The following is a 13,490-nucleotide window of genomic DNA, read 5'->3' as shown; positions in this document are numbered from 1 at the left end:
AACAAATAGCACATTGTCCATGCACTCTAGTCTCAACTAGGTATTTCTTAGAATCGACATGCATGAGTTTTTGATGAGTAAATATTCAGTTAACTAGAGTATCACTGGTGGAGTTCATTAGTCTCACCACTGACTGTTAACTCACTATTAGTTCTCTTAACCAGTTTGAGAACTAATTTAACTGAATTAACTCATGAAACTAATTCTTCTATTTTACAACTCACAATCAACTCAAACTAGACTCCTACAAAGTAGGAAGAACATATACATGACTTCCAAAAGACTTCCAACTCGAATTTCCTAAGTTAAGTAAGTTTAATAAACTTAATTTAACTATTTTAACTTGCTATGAGAATAGAATTCACAATTTAATTCAAGGACAAATTAAACTGGAATTTCTTGTTGCCATTTCTCAACAAGGGGATTGGTGCCTACAAATTGATGTAATAGTAGGTTGGTTCCTATAAGATCTTTCATATAAATAAGTTTTGTGGTTTTATCTCGTAAAGGTGTCGACGTATATCTTGTGTTACTATTTCAGTTTATGATTGATGTTCTATGATGTTTGATTAGCTTTAATAAGTAAAAAAATCAATTATACTAATTCACCCCCCCCCCTCTCAATATAATTGTGAAACTCAATACTAGAAAGCTTGATAAATATAACTAAAGGATTCAAATATCCTAAGAATGAAAATAAGAGTCTCTATCATGAAGAATTAATTAAAATGATTATAGTGCATGATCCAGATCTTAGGGGCTAAGATCGAGTAGGCTTGAATATTGAGAGGAGGAGAAAAAACATACAAATCTTCCATAAAAATGATCAAAATAACATATATAAAAATTCAAGAACTAAATACATCACAAAATGTGAAGAGAGAGAGTGAGAATTGGAGAAGAAGAAAATTTCCATTAAGAAGAATCATTACATACAATGAGGCCAATTTCTAGACCTCTCCTACTCGACCTTCATTCTCTTCCTAATGCCTTCTAACGATGTCTTTTTTCATGGAGTCAAATTTAACTAGGGTTTACTCCATCAGTGACATATCTATCAAGTTCTCTTTTACATTAAAAAATGACTTTATGGCTTCTACATTTGAACTTATACTATAAGCCCCCAAAGATTTGGATCAATCCCCCCCTCCTTAGGAAATGACGGTCGTCATCATTCAAAATTATAAAAAATGAGAGACCCAATTATGTTTGTTGTACCATCATGATCACAATCTGCCATGATCCAATGAAGAGAAGGGTTTCATGTGGTTAATCCATAGTTGTGGGTTTGTGGATGACCCATAAACATCATTATTACAATGTTCCAAGTGCCAATCAAGAGAATGGTTTTGTGTAGTTAGACCTAAACTATGGGTTTTTGGATGACCTGTAAGAGTTGGCAATGACAAGCTTGGAGAAGGGTTTTGTATGGTTTACCCATAACCTAGACTTTTTTTGCGAAATTAACCTATTGCTACAACTCTACTAATAACGTTTTCTATAGGTGATGAAATAAAATTCCGTTGAAGACCCATTTGAAGTATTGAAGATATCTTTCCACTAATATAAGATATTTTCTCTATAATAATCTATGGAGTGAGAAAATCATTCCTGAAACTCAAGGTATGCATGAATGTGTTACTTTACATACATGTGTGACTTCAATCAATGATATCTCTCAAACCATGAAGGAAAATAAAATTGCATAAAAAAATCATTTGAGATAACAAAAAAAAACTTTAAAATGAGCTATTGTGCACCCTCTGAAGTGCTTTGTCAAAATTCATGACACTTGCATGAATTTCATTGAAGATTGTTGCCTCCATTCCATCCATTAGAGTGCTTCTATGACTACCATACCACCATGGACAAGATGAGATGAGTTCATCCAAGATTTATGTTTTACATGCAAATTGTGTAAGTTGGTTGCATAAATCTACAATCTGAGAATAACAAGTGTTTAGGGCTACAAAGGATGCCAAGGATTTGTAGAGAAACATGGGTTGCTATAAAGGTCACGAAACCTCTGTATTGCATATCATTCTATGACTACCATACCACCATGGACAAGATGAGATGAGTTCATCCAAGATTTATGTTTTACATGCAAATTTTGTAAGTTGGTTGCATAAATCTACAATCTGAGAATAACAAGTGTTTAGGGCTACAAAGGATGCCAAGGATTTGTAGAGAAACATGGGTTGCTATAAAGGTCACAAAACCTCTGTATTGCATATCAATGGATGTAATGAATCCATGTAAGAATGCTCCTAAAATGGTGCATGAAAATCCAAGGGTAAAAAACTCTGTAATGCTTGTGGACCAACTATGATACTTACAATGTATGGAAAATCAAATGGACTCCAAAAGTGCTAAAAGGAGGTTGGAGTTTGTTGCAAATTTTTGAAACTAAAATATGCTTCAAAACCTCATTCCCATGGAATCATAGCCTTCTCTAATAATGTTTATCCAGATCTTTGGGGCTAAGATCTAGGAGGGTTGAATGTCGAGAGAGGAGGAGGAAAAATATATAGATTTACCATAAAATTAATCACAAGAACATATATTCAAATGAAACCATTGAACACATCAAAAAATATGAAGAGAGAGAGAGAGAGAGAGAGAGATAGAGAGAAGAAGAAGAAGAAGAAGGATTTCATTAAGAACCATTACATGTAATGAGGCCAATTTTTGGACCTATCCTTCTTGACCTTCACTCTCTTCCTATTGTCTTCTAATAAGGTGTATTTTTGGATGGAGTCAACTTTAACTAGGGCTTACTCCATCTGTTAGATATCTACCAAGTTCCCTTTTACATTAAAAAATGACTTTGTGACTCATGCATCTAAAATTAGACTATAACCCCATAAGATTTGGATCAATCCCTGAGTTATATAGGAGTAATAACTATTGGAGATAATTTATATTTGAGAATGAGTTCACAAAGGAAACCATTAGAGAAGATACATCAAACAAATCTAAAGAGATGTACAAGAAATTTTTACATGAAAAAATGTACTAAGGAGAGCAACAAGGAAATCGGAAACAAAGAATGAAACATTACATAACAAAGAAGAGATACCAAAGCTATGGTTAAGAAAATTGCTAAAATTGATGAATAGGTTAGTCAAAAAGAGGAATAGGTTTTTATAGGAATAGCAAAGAGACCAAGAACTATAATTTTCATTCCTCAAAGTACATCAACGTTAGAGGTTGATAAACAACAAAATATCCCATATCATTACATAAAGTCTTTGGAAGTTGATCAAGAGGAACTACCATCATTTATTTGCAAATGAGAGAGTCATCACTACAAGAGGATAGGGAGCTCTCTACTTTCACTACTTAGAACAAGACCTCCATGCCATCACAAGAATCTAAATAAGTAAAATATTTTATTATGTTTTATCAATCAAAGAATAAAAAGAAGAAAGGGATTAGAAGATTAAAGAAGGGTGTTAAGGAGTTACAAGTGTTGGAAAGATGTGCTAAATCGCAAAATGAAATGTTCATAAGACAAAGCATGGAAATAATTAAGCGGAATGATAGGCTAAAGGAAGCTAATGAGAGATTACATAACAAGAATTCCTTATTTACCAAACATGCATATCAATGGTACCAACAAAGGAGGGCACTAAAACTAAGGAATCAAAGCATTCAGGTAAAGGTTTTTATGCAAAGACCCAGACAACCAATTTAGAGGAGATAAACATCTACTCTGGATGTCCTTTACAAGAAATAGGGACCATATAAACAATGGATAGAGAAACTCAATTTTGAGCATAAAATTGCATGACGAAATGCAATGAATTCTACTAGGGAGAGTTGTTAGCACTTGATTTTGTCATTAAAAATACACCCAAACTTGTGTACATTTTGATTGCATTTTCCCTTAATAAAGTTGAATAAAACAACAAGGAGGCACTCTTTCTATTTAATTTTAATTTTGATTAATGAGAAAACTAAAACATCGAAAATTTGTTTTTATCAACATTTACACGAGTAAAATTAGTCTAATAAATCATTGTTCATTGAGGCATTTGAAAATGTTTTCAGGCAAAACGAAAACATGGATTTTGATTGTTATTTTTAGGACATGGTGAAATACCTATTGGACAAATTCACATTTCTTCTAGAACACATGACTAGACTTGTAATCACTCTTCTCATGGACCAATTTGGCTATGTTTAGAAACTAGATTAGTGTGTATTTATTCCATAGGAGAAATATTAGTTCAATTTGTTTTATATTTATTTATATAAATAGCTATAATGAATAGAAATTAGGAGATCATTCCTTTATATAGAAAAAACTTAAGTAAGCTTTGTTCCAATTTTTAGTCTCAATATATATTGGCTATGACTTCTAATAGTTAGTGACTTTTTTCTTTGTGCAAGCCAAAGTCAAAAGGGCCCCAAAAGTCTGCCATCTGCATTGGTTTTTCATGTGTAGATAACAGCTCTATATTTACAATGCATAATTTTCATAACAGTAGCTTTGTTTCTACAGTGTATACTCATACATAATGCTTCTTTCTATTCCATTTAAGTTATTTTATATATTAGCTCTTTATTCTCTTAAATTTTCAATTACATCACATTTGGTAAGCTATAATTTTAGATTAAATTCATTTGATTAGTTGTAGTTTTGTGATCACATTTTACTTGTTTAAGTTGTAGCTTCATTTATAATCAAATAAATGAAAAAAGATAAAATGTGGCTTTTGGACTACACAACCTATGGAAGGATATCACATAACCTAAAAAACTTTATTTTCATGGTCATTAAAAATAGGTTACCTACCTGTAAATAGGAGACTTACCTAGCTCAGGGTTTAGAGACCTAGTTATCTTAGTTGTCAGGTTGAAATTGTGGAACATCTATTATGGTTTTATTCCTTCACAAAGTATGTATGAGACCCATGTAGGGGTTCAAAAGCCTAGTTATCCTTAGCATTACATTGAAATTTCAAACATCTATTCTAGTTTTGTCCCTTTACTAAATATGTATCAAGGTGGGTCAAGTCCTTACATGTTTAAATTCTCCATGCACACATTACTTGGAAAACAACTCTCTTGGGAGATAAACTTCATTTTCCTAGTGTTGACTTTCTTCGGCTGATGACCAGCTTAGACATATTGCAATATGTTCATGTATTTGAAAAAGGACAAATAAATAGTACTTTATGTTGTAAGTCAAAGTGGAGTTGGATAATGCTCATCTGCATTAGTGGTTGGATATAAATATAATTCCATATTCTTGACTTTTCTTTAGGCAGCAAGATTCCCATTTATTTTTATCTCAAAATCAAATAAGTGGACTTATATCTATTTGCACCATAAATGGAACTCTCATGTGGAGAGTCCAACACCTTTGGCCAAATCTGTGTAGTCAAACCAAAGTGGTGTGTTGATTAAGTTGGTTAAGTTCTCAGACGCAACCTTTGAATGATAAGTTTCAACCTTCTAATTGTGTTTAATAATGTTATGCAAACGCACAATAAGTGATGCCGCCGTGGGGCTTTGAATCTTCTAATTTGATATGCTAAATGTAATATTTTAAATTTATAAAAGAAACAGTTGTTATCCTAATAGTGCCGAGTTTAACCTTAGCATGTGTGTTTTGTTTTAAAATATGGAAAGAAAATTGATAACAATGCATTTAACAGGATATCAATATGGAATTAAATTATCAGAAGTTGTGTTAGATGCTTGTCCTCATGTGGACTTCATCGAATTGTTTAGATACTGTAATTTTCATTTTTCAATTTCGAAGATACTTCCTTAACATGTACATTAGATAAAGCTCTAATCTTAGTTGAACCTGAAGTAGCTATTTATATCAAAGGATCTCATAACGGTTATAAGATAAAAATCATATTTGAATTAAAAAGAAGGAGTTACAGCTCACAGGTGAGTACTGCACCTGGAGACTGCACTCAAACAAAGAGAAATCTCTCCATACACTCTACTTTCATCAAATGAGCAATTACATCATTAAGTACATTTACTAGAACTCAGGAAGTTGCAACCAAACTCCTAAACTCTAGGAACAAATCCTAAACTAAGGAGATACGTTACAACTTGTGTAACCATTTCTCCATTAATACAAAATAATATTAATTATTTTCAACTCCCCCCCTTAATAGAGAAAGGATTATCCTAAACTCCTAGCATCCCTCTAAACAATTCAAACTTTACACGCCCAAGAGGCTTAGTAAAAATATTAGCCATGTTATCACAAGTTTTACAATATTCAACACATATATCTTTTGACTATTGTTTCTCTCGAACAAAATGAACTTGAGTATCGATATGCTTGGTATTTTTATGAAAGACTGGATTGTATGCAAGCTTGATGGTACTCTGGTTATCGGTTTTGATAATAGATGATTCTTTCTGCTCTTCTCCTACATTGTTGAGAAGTCTTCTCAACCATATAGCTTCACATGTGGCTGCACACAATGCTTGGTACTCAGATTCACATGAAGATAGAGCTACAGTGTGCTGCTTTTTGCTGCTCCATGCTATGACCCTGGATCCAATGCTGAATGCGTAACCTGTGATAGATCTTCGATCATCCAAGTTACCTGCCCAATCAGAATCTGAAAAACCTGCTAGAATAACATCAGAAGTGTCAGTGTACAAAATGCCATAATTACTAGTACCACTAAGATACCTCAACACACTTTTTGTTGTGACCCAGTGACTTTCGAGTGGTTTTGACATGAACTGGCTCAACACACTAACAGAATATGCCAAATCCGGTCTAGTTGTAGTCAGATATATCAAACTGCCAACTAGTTGTCTGTACATGGTAACATCCACATGTTTAGTACCATCGTCACTGCTCAACTTTAAGTTCTGTTGTAATGGTGTTGCTTCTGATCTGCACTGCTCCATTCTGAACCTTTCCAACAAGCTTTTGGCATACTTCCCTTGAGTAAGAAAAGTTTGTCCAGAGTCTCTCCATACCTCCAATCCCAAACAATAATGAAGGTTTCCGAGATCTTTCATCTCAAACACTTGTGACATCTGCTGTTTGATTTCTTTGATCAGATTGTTAGCATTCCCTGTTATGATCATATCATCTACATACAAAGAAATCAAAATAATTTGCCTCTGTTTATTAAACTTGGTATACAGATTTGGATCATTCAAGCTTCTATGAAAGCCATGCTGAACAAAAAATGAGTCAATTTTCTCATACCACGACCTGGGTGCCTATTTTAAACCATAAAGTTCCTTTTTCAATTTACACACAAGATGTTCCTGTCCCTTTTTCACAAAACCTTCAGGCTGTACTAAATAAATTTCTTCTTTCAAGTCACCATTCAGAAATGCAGACTTAACATCTAGCTGGTGTATCTGTCATTTGTGTTTTGTTGCTAAAGAAATTAGCATTCTAATGGTGTTTAATTTGGCTACAGGAACAAAGGTGTCATCGAGATCTATTCCCTCTTTCTGTGAGTAACCCTTTGCTACCAGTCTAGCTTTAAGTTTCTCTATACTCCCATCTGCATTTATTTTTGGTTTATACAGCCATTTACATCCTATGGGGGTTTTACCTTCAGGCAATTCAACCAAATCCCAAGTATGGTTTCTGTTTATTGATTCTATTTCCTCATACATTGCAGCCCTCCATGCATCAGATTTACTAGCTTCCTCATAATTTGCAGGTTCTACAATGTATAAAATATTTGACATTAATGCATAGTCTTTCAACTTAGATGATAATCGAGTCTTCCTACCTGATCTCCTTGGTAGGGGACTTACCTCAATTTCAACCTTTTCCGAGCTTGCATCTTCATTGATTACATTGTCTGTTACTTCTTCTTCTTGTTTCTCCTCCTGCTCTTCATCTTCCTCACTATTTTCTTCCAATAGCAATGGAATGTGCCAATCACTGTTAGAGTCATTCTTTCCTTCTTCAACCTGTTCATGAAATATGACATCTCTGCTTCGAAAAACCTTGTGAGTCACAGGATTAAATAACTTATATGCCTTGAACTCAGTGCCATATCCAACAAATATAAATTTCAGGGCTTTAGGATCTAACTTCTTCCTATCTGCCTTAGGTATATGAGCATAAGCTTTTGACCCAAATATTCTTAAGTGACTAACTACTGGTTTGAATCCAAACAATGCTTCAAAAGGGGTTTTGAAGCCTAGACATCTAGTAAGACTCCTATTCTTTAAATACACAACAGTGTTAATAGCTTCTGCCCAAAGACCATTTGATAGACCCTTACAAGGATAATTTTAGGGGCGAATGTTCGCCCTTTGGCGAAATTAAGGGGTTTTAAATTTTTAGTGGGCGAATATTTTGTATCATAGTACATTTTTACAAATCACCTCAAATAGCCCACCTTATTTTAAGGGAGAGGGTAAAAAAGGTAAATTTAGCCCTTGAAATTAGGACTTACAACCTTCCATTCGCCCATTTTCAAGAATAGGTTTTATTTAAGTGAATCCATTCGCCCATTTTCAAGAATAGGTTTTATTTAAGTGAATCCTATGGGCCAAATACCATATTTATAAAAGAGGTATGGTAAATTAATAAAAATATAAATAAATGAGAGGTATGGTAAATAAATAAAAAAAATTTTATATTTACTCCATAAGTCACCTTATATACATGTAAGGGTGTAAACAAATAAAAATATAGGTAAAGTGGAGGTACGGTAAATAAATAAAAATATAAATAAACTAGACGTATCGTAAATAAATAAAACCTCTTTTATATTTAGTCCATAACCCTCGTTCTATTTATGAAGGCTCAAGAAAGAGGTTTTATTTAAGTGAATCCTATGGGCCAAATACCATATTTGTAAAAGAGGTATGGTAAATTAATAAAAATATAAATAAACGAGAGGTATGGTAAACAAATAAAACATTTTTTTATATTTACTCCATAAGTCACCTTATATTTAAGAACACTCAAAAAATGGGTTATATTTAGGTGAAACCTATGGCCAAAATACTATGGGACAAATACCATGGACTAGATTGTTATTAATACCATGCAAAAAACCATTATTAACCCTAATATTAGAATTAATAAAAATAAAAATGGCACATGGTATTCACCAAAATGGCACATGGTATTGACCCATGGTATTCACCTGGAATGTAGCCTATTTAAATGGGGGAATTAAACCAGCATGTAGCCTATGATAATATTCACTAAGACTTTACAAAGTTTTATTATTTAGTGAAAGACTCGCCAAGATCTTACAAGATTTTATAATTGAGTAAAATATTCGCCATGCCTGGTGAGAGATTCGCCAAAAAATTATATATACATATTATATTATTGATAAAATCGCCTTCCATTTTTCCTATATACCATGGAGATTCGCCCATTTATTATATTTATAAATTTAGGGGGGGTTCTTAAAATTTTCCCTGGACCCTTACCTTGAAGCATGCTCCTTGCGCACTCCACAAGAGTTCTGTTCTTGCGTTCTGCCACTCCATTCTGCTGTGGAGTGTGGGGCACTGTAAACTGTTGCACAATCCCATGATGCTTGCAGAATGTTGGCATTATGTTTCAGGAATGGCTATATATGTTACAGATGTTGTACTTGATGGCAACTCCCATGGCAAGGCTCTCTTTTTATTGAAAATAAAGAAGGACGTAGGAAATCAGTTCAGAAGATGCGTACCCACAGGTACACCATGCAAAAGCCGCGTCCAAAGACGCCGGCCAGCCATTCAGGAGGTGCGTCCACCCAGTGCACACATTTTAAGGCAGAGAAAAACACACGTGGGGGTTTCTTGTGTTTTACTCTTGGTATCTAGCCGACGGTATTGTGTTATTATGGTGTCGGCTCGTGGTATTGTTCCATGATTTGAGGAGGAGCTTGCCTATATAAAGCAAAGGAGATCATTTGGTTTGTGTATGTCTTTGGTTGAATATCTTATGAGGGTAGATCTGGTCTAGATCTAAAAAGGCGAATCTTCTGAAAGACTGAGATCTCTTTGGCGCATGATCAGATCTGTAGATCTGACTGTTTGGGTTACTCTTAAAGTCTTAAAATCATTCATACCCGAAGGTACGCAGGTTCAGTGAAAGGCAAGTGCACTGGGATGCAGTGCAGTAAGGAGAGACCTGCGTGGGGACGCAGGGCAGAGCAAGATTCAGGTGCGTCTGGGACGCAATACAGTAATAGGCGCACTGCGTGGGGACGCGAAGCATAATAAGGATCAGGTGCATCTCTGAGCAAAAAGACGCGGCGCGATAGTATTTATGGGTGCGTCCCTGCAGCAAAAGAACGCGGCGCGACAGTGTTTTTGGGTGCGTCCCTGCAACAACAGGATGCAGTGCAGTTGAAGGAATAGTGCGTGGGCACGCAGCGTAGCAGAAGGATCTCTGCGTGTGGACATAGGGGAGCAGAAGGTTAACTGCGTCTGGTCGCAGGCCATAGAAGGGAAAACTGCGTCTCTGTCTTAAGATGTTCTGTTGATTGAATTTCTCTTTTTGATAAGGTGTTCTGGGTTAGTTCTGTTATTACTGATCTGATAACTGTAGTGGACTGTAACTGTTATGTACTTGATGATCATTTGATGCTTTATGAAAAGAAGTAGGGGGTTGTAGCTCCCTTCCAGGAGAAGACTGGAAAACGAGAGAGAGTTGTAGCTCTCTGCAGGTTGCAGCCTGCGTACTGGTAAAGGACTGCACCAGTACAAAATCATTGTAAAAGGAGTTTCTAATTTGAAAGAAGATAGAGACATATTGCAGCAGGTGGTTTTCACCCACATTGGGTTTCCACCTTACATCTTGTGTTCTTTGGTGTGACTATCTGTTTTCCTTATTCATGCTCATTATTTTATGGTACTGACATGCAAAAATAATTCAAAGATCAAATAAGGAAGATTTATTAAATTGCTAGATAATACTGATTCACCCCCCCTCTCAGTATTATTTTCAACAATTGGTATCGGAGCAGGTCCTTCAGAGAAGCTTGATCGCTTGAAGGTAGATCGTTCATCATGAGCAACTACGAGAGAGAAGCATCAATCAGGCCACCGGTTTTTGATGGGACAAACTTCAATTATTGGAAGGTAAGAGTTACTGCATATCTTCAATCTCTTGGTACAGAAGTTTGGGACATTGTAGAAATAGGCTATGCTTTTCCTTCAGCTACTCCTACAGATCCAGCTGAGAAAAAGAAGTATGAAACAAATGCAAAAGCAGTCAGTACTCTGTTAGGATGTATATCCCAAACGGAATTCATGAAGGTAATGCACTACAAATCCGCAAAAGAAATATGGGACAAAATTGTCACAAGCTATGAAGGAGATGAACAGGTAAAGCGTGCTAAACTTCAATCTCTCAGGATTCAGTATGAGACTCTCAAGATGTATAATGATGAAAGTGTGGCTAACTATTTTCTTCGGGTAGATGAGATTGTTAATTGTATGAAAAATTTGGGTGAAGAAATAAGAGAGGCTATAGTGGTTGAAAAGGTTCTAAGATCTTTGTCTCCCAAGTTTGAATCTAAAGTATCTGCTATAGAAGAAAAGGAAAATCTATGAATTCTTACTATGTCTCAGCTACATGGAATTCTAACTGCTTATGAAATGAGAAAGGGAGGTCCTTCAGACAGAAGAGAAGCTGCTTTCAAGGCATCAGGCAAAGGAGATTATTATGAAGCAAGCCACGTCCCAGAAGAAGAGGAAGAAGAATCAAATTTTGTCAGAAATCTTCAAAGGGGTTCTGGAAGGTTCAGAGGTAAGTTACCTTTTAAATGCTTTGCTTGTGGAAGAGTAGGTCATTATGCTGCAAAATGCCCTTATAAGGATAAAGGAAAGGAACCTGCTAGATGGAACAAGAAACAGAACGCAAATAAGAAAAGCTACTACACTCATGAAGATAGTGATGGTCTATCAAACAGTGATGAAGATGAACAAGGTAATGAATATAAGTTGTTAATGGCATTTGAAGATGATGATTATATGGATGCTGTAGATGTGGATAACCTTTATGATGAAATTACTAGACTCAAGAGATGTATAGAAGAAAAGAACATGATCATTGATACTCTACAATTTCAAATTGATGAAAAGGAAAAACATCTTGAAAAATTAGAAGGTGAAATTGTTGGTCTTAGAAAAGAGATTGAGAAAACAAAAGCTATTAATCTCAAGTTTGTCAAAGGATCTGAAACTTTGGATGAGATTATCAAAGTGCAGCAATCTCCTCTAAACAAGACAGGTCTGGGCTATAATGGAGAAACTTCTCAAGCCTCCACCTCAAAAAGTTATCTTGATGCAGCAAGAAGAAATGAAGATCATCAGGTAAAGCAGGAACGAATTACAAACAGAAACTATCAGGGGCAATCCATCTTAAGGGTGAACAAAAGCTACAACTAGCCACAGGTAAAATCTTCTCAATTTGGTTCAAGAATGGATGACAGTAGAAATTACAATCATTTGGCCGGTAGATTTGATAACCGCAGAAGTTTCTTCAATGGACAATGCTTTTCTTGCCATAACTTTGGTCACAAAGCAGCTCAATGTGTTGCATATAAAACAATCATGACTAGGGAAGCTCAAAAACAAAGAAGTATGACAGGGATTACAAAAAGGACCTATAACAACTTTTCGGTTCTTGAAAATGAAGTTGAATGTTCTATTTGCAATAACTTTGGTCATGAAGATTCTGAATGCAGGAGCAGGTTTCAGCAGAAAAAGGAACAAGCCTCAAGCACCAAAACATGGAGAATAAAGGAACCTCAAACAGAAAGATGTGGGATAGCATTTTATGCAGAGGGACAGGAAAATCTGTGGTACATTGACAGTGGATGTTCGAAGCATATGATAGGTGATAAAGAAAAACTTGAATCTTATTCTGCTCTAGAAAAGGGAAAGAAAGTCTCTTTTGGAAATGATACTCCTACAACTATAAAAGGAAAAGGCATTGCTCAGTTAAAAGAAAAGGTCAAGGCTGCAAATGTTTTGTATGTTGATGGATTGAAGCATAATCTTCTAAGTGTCAGTCAGATGTGTGATCAAAGAACCGAGGTTATATTCAGATCGAATGGATGTCTTGTTCGTGATCTTGATACAGGTAAAACAGTGCTCAAAGGCAAAAGAACTCCAAATAATCTGTACATATTTGAAGAAGGACAACAACAATGCTATCTGAGCAAGGATGAAGAGAACTGGTTATGGCATCGAAGGTTGGGACATCTAAGCTTCTCACAAATAAGGAAAGCATGCACATATCAGGCAGTTCGCGATCTTCCAGATATCAAAATTCCTAACAACACCATATGCAAATCATGTCAGTTTGGAAAACAAACCAGAACTAACTTTCCAGAGAAAGAAGGATCAGCTAGCATGCCTCTTGAGCTAGTACATACAGATACATGCGGTCCCTTCAGAAAAAGGACACCTCGAGGAGAAGAATACTTGATATTATTCATTGACGATTTCTCCAGGTTTGTCTGGTTAGGACTTATGAAGCACAAAGATGAAGCATT

Source organism: Pinus tabuliformis, chromosome 1_2, assembly GCF_031772625.1.
Source record: "Pinus tabuliformis cultivar Carrire ecotype Pingquan chromosome 1_2, CPIR1, whole genome shotgun sequence".
Lineage (NCBI taxonomy): Eukaryota > Viridiplantae > Streptophyta > Pinopsida > Pinales > Pinaceae > Pinus > Pinus tabuliformis.
The sequence above is the reverse complement of the archived record's forward strand: the minus strand, read 5'-3'. Positions refer to the sequence as shown.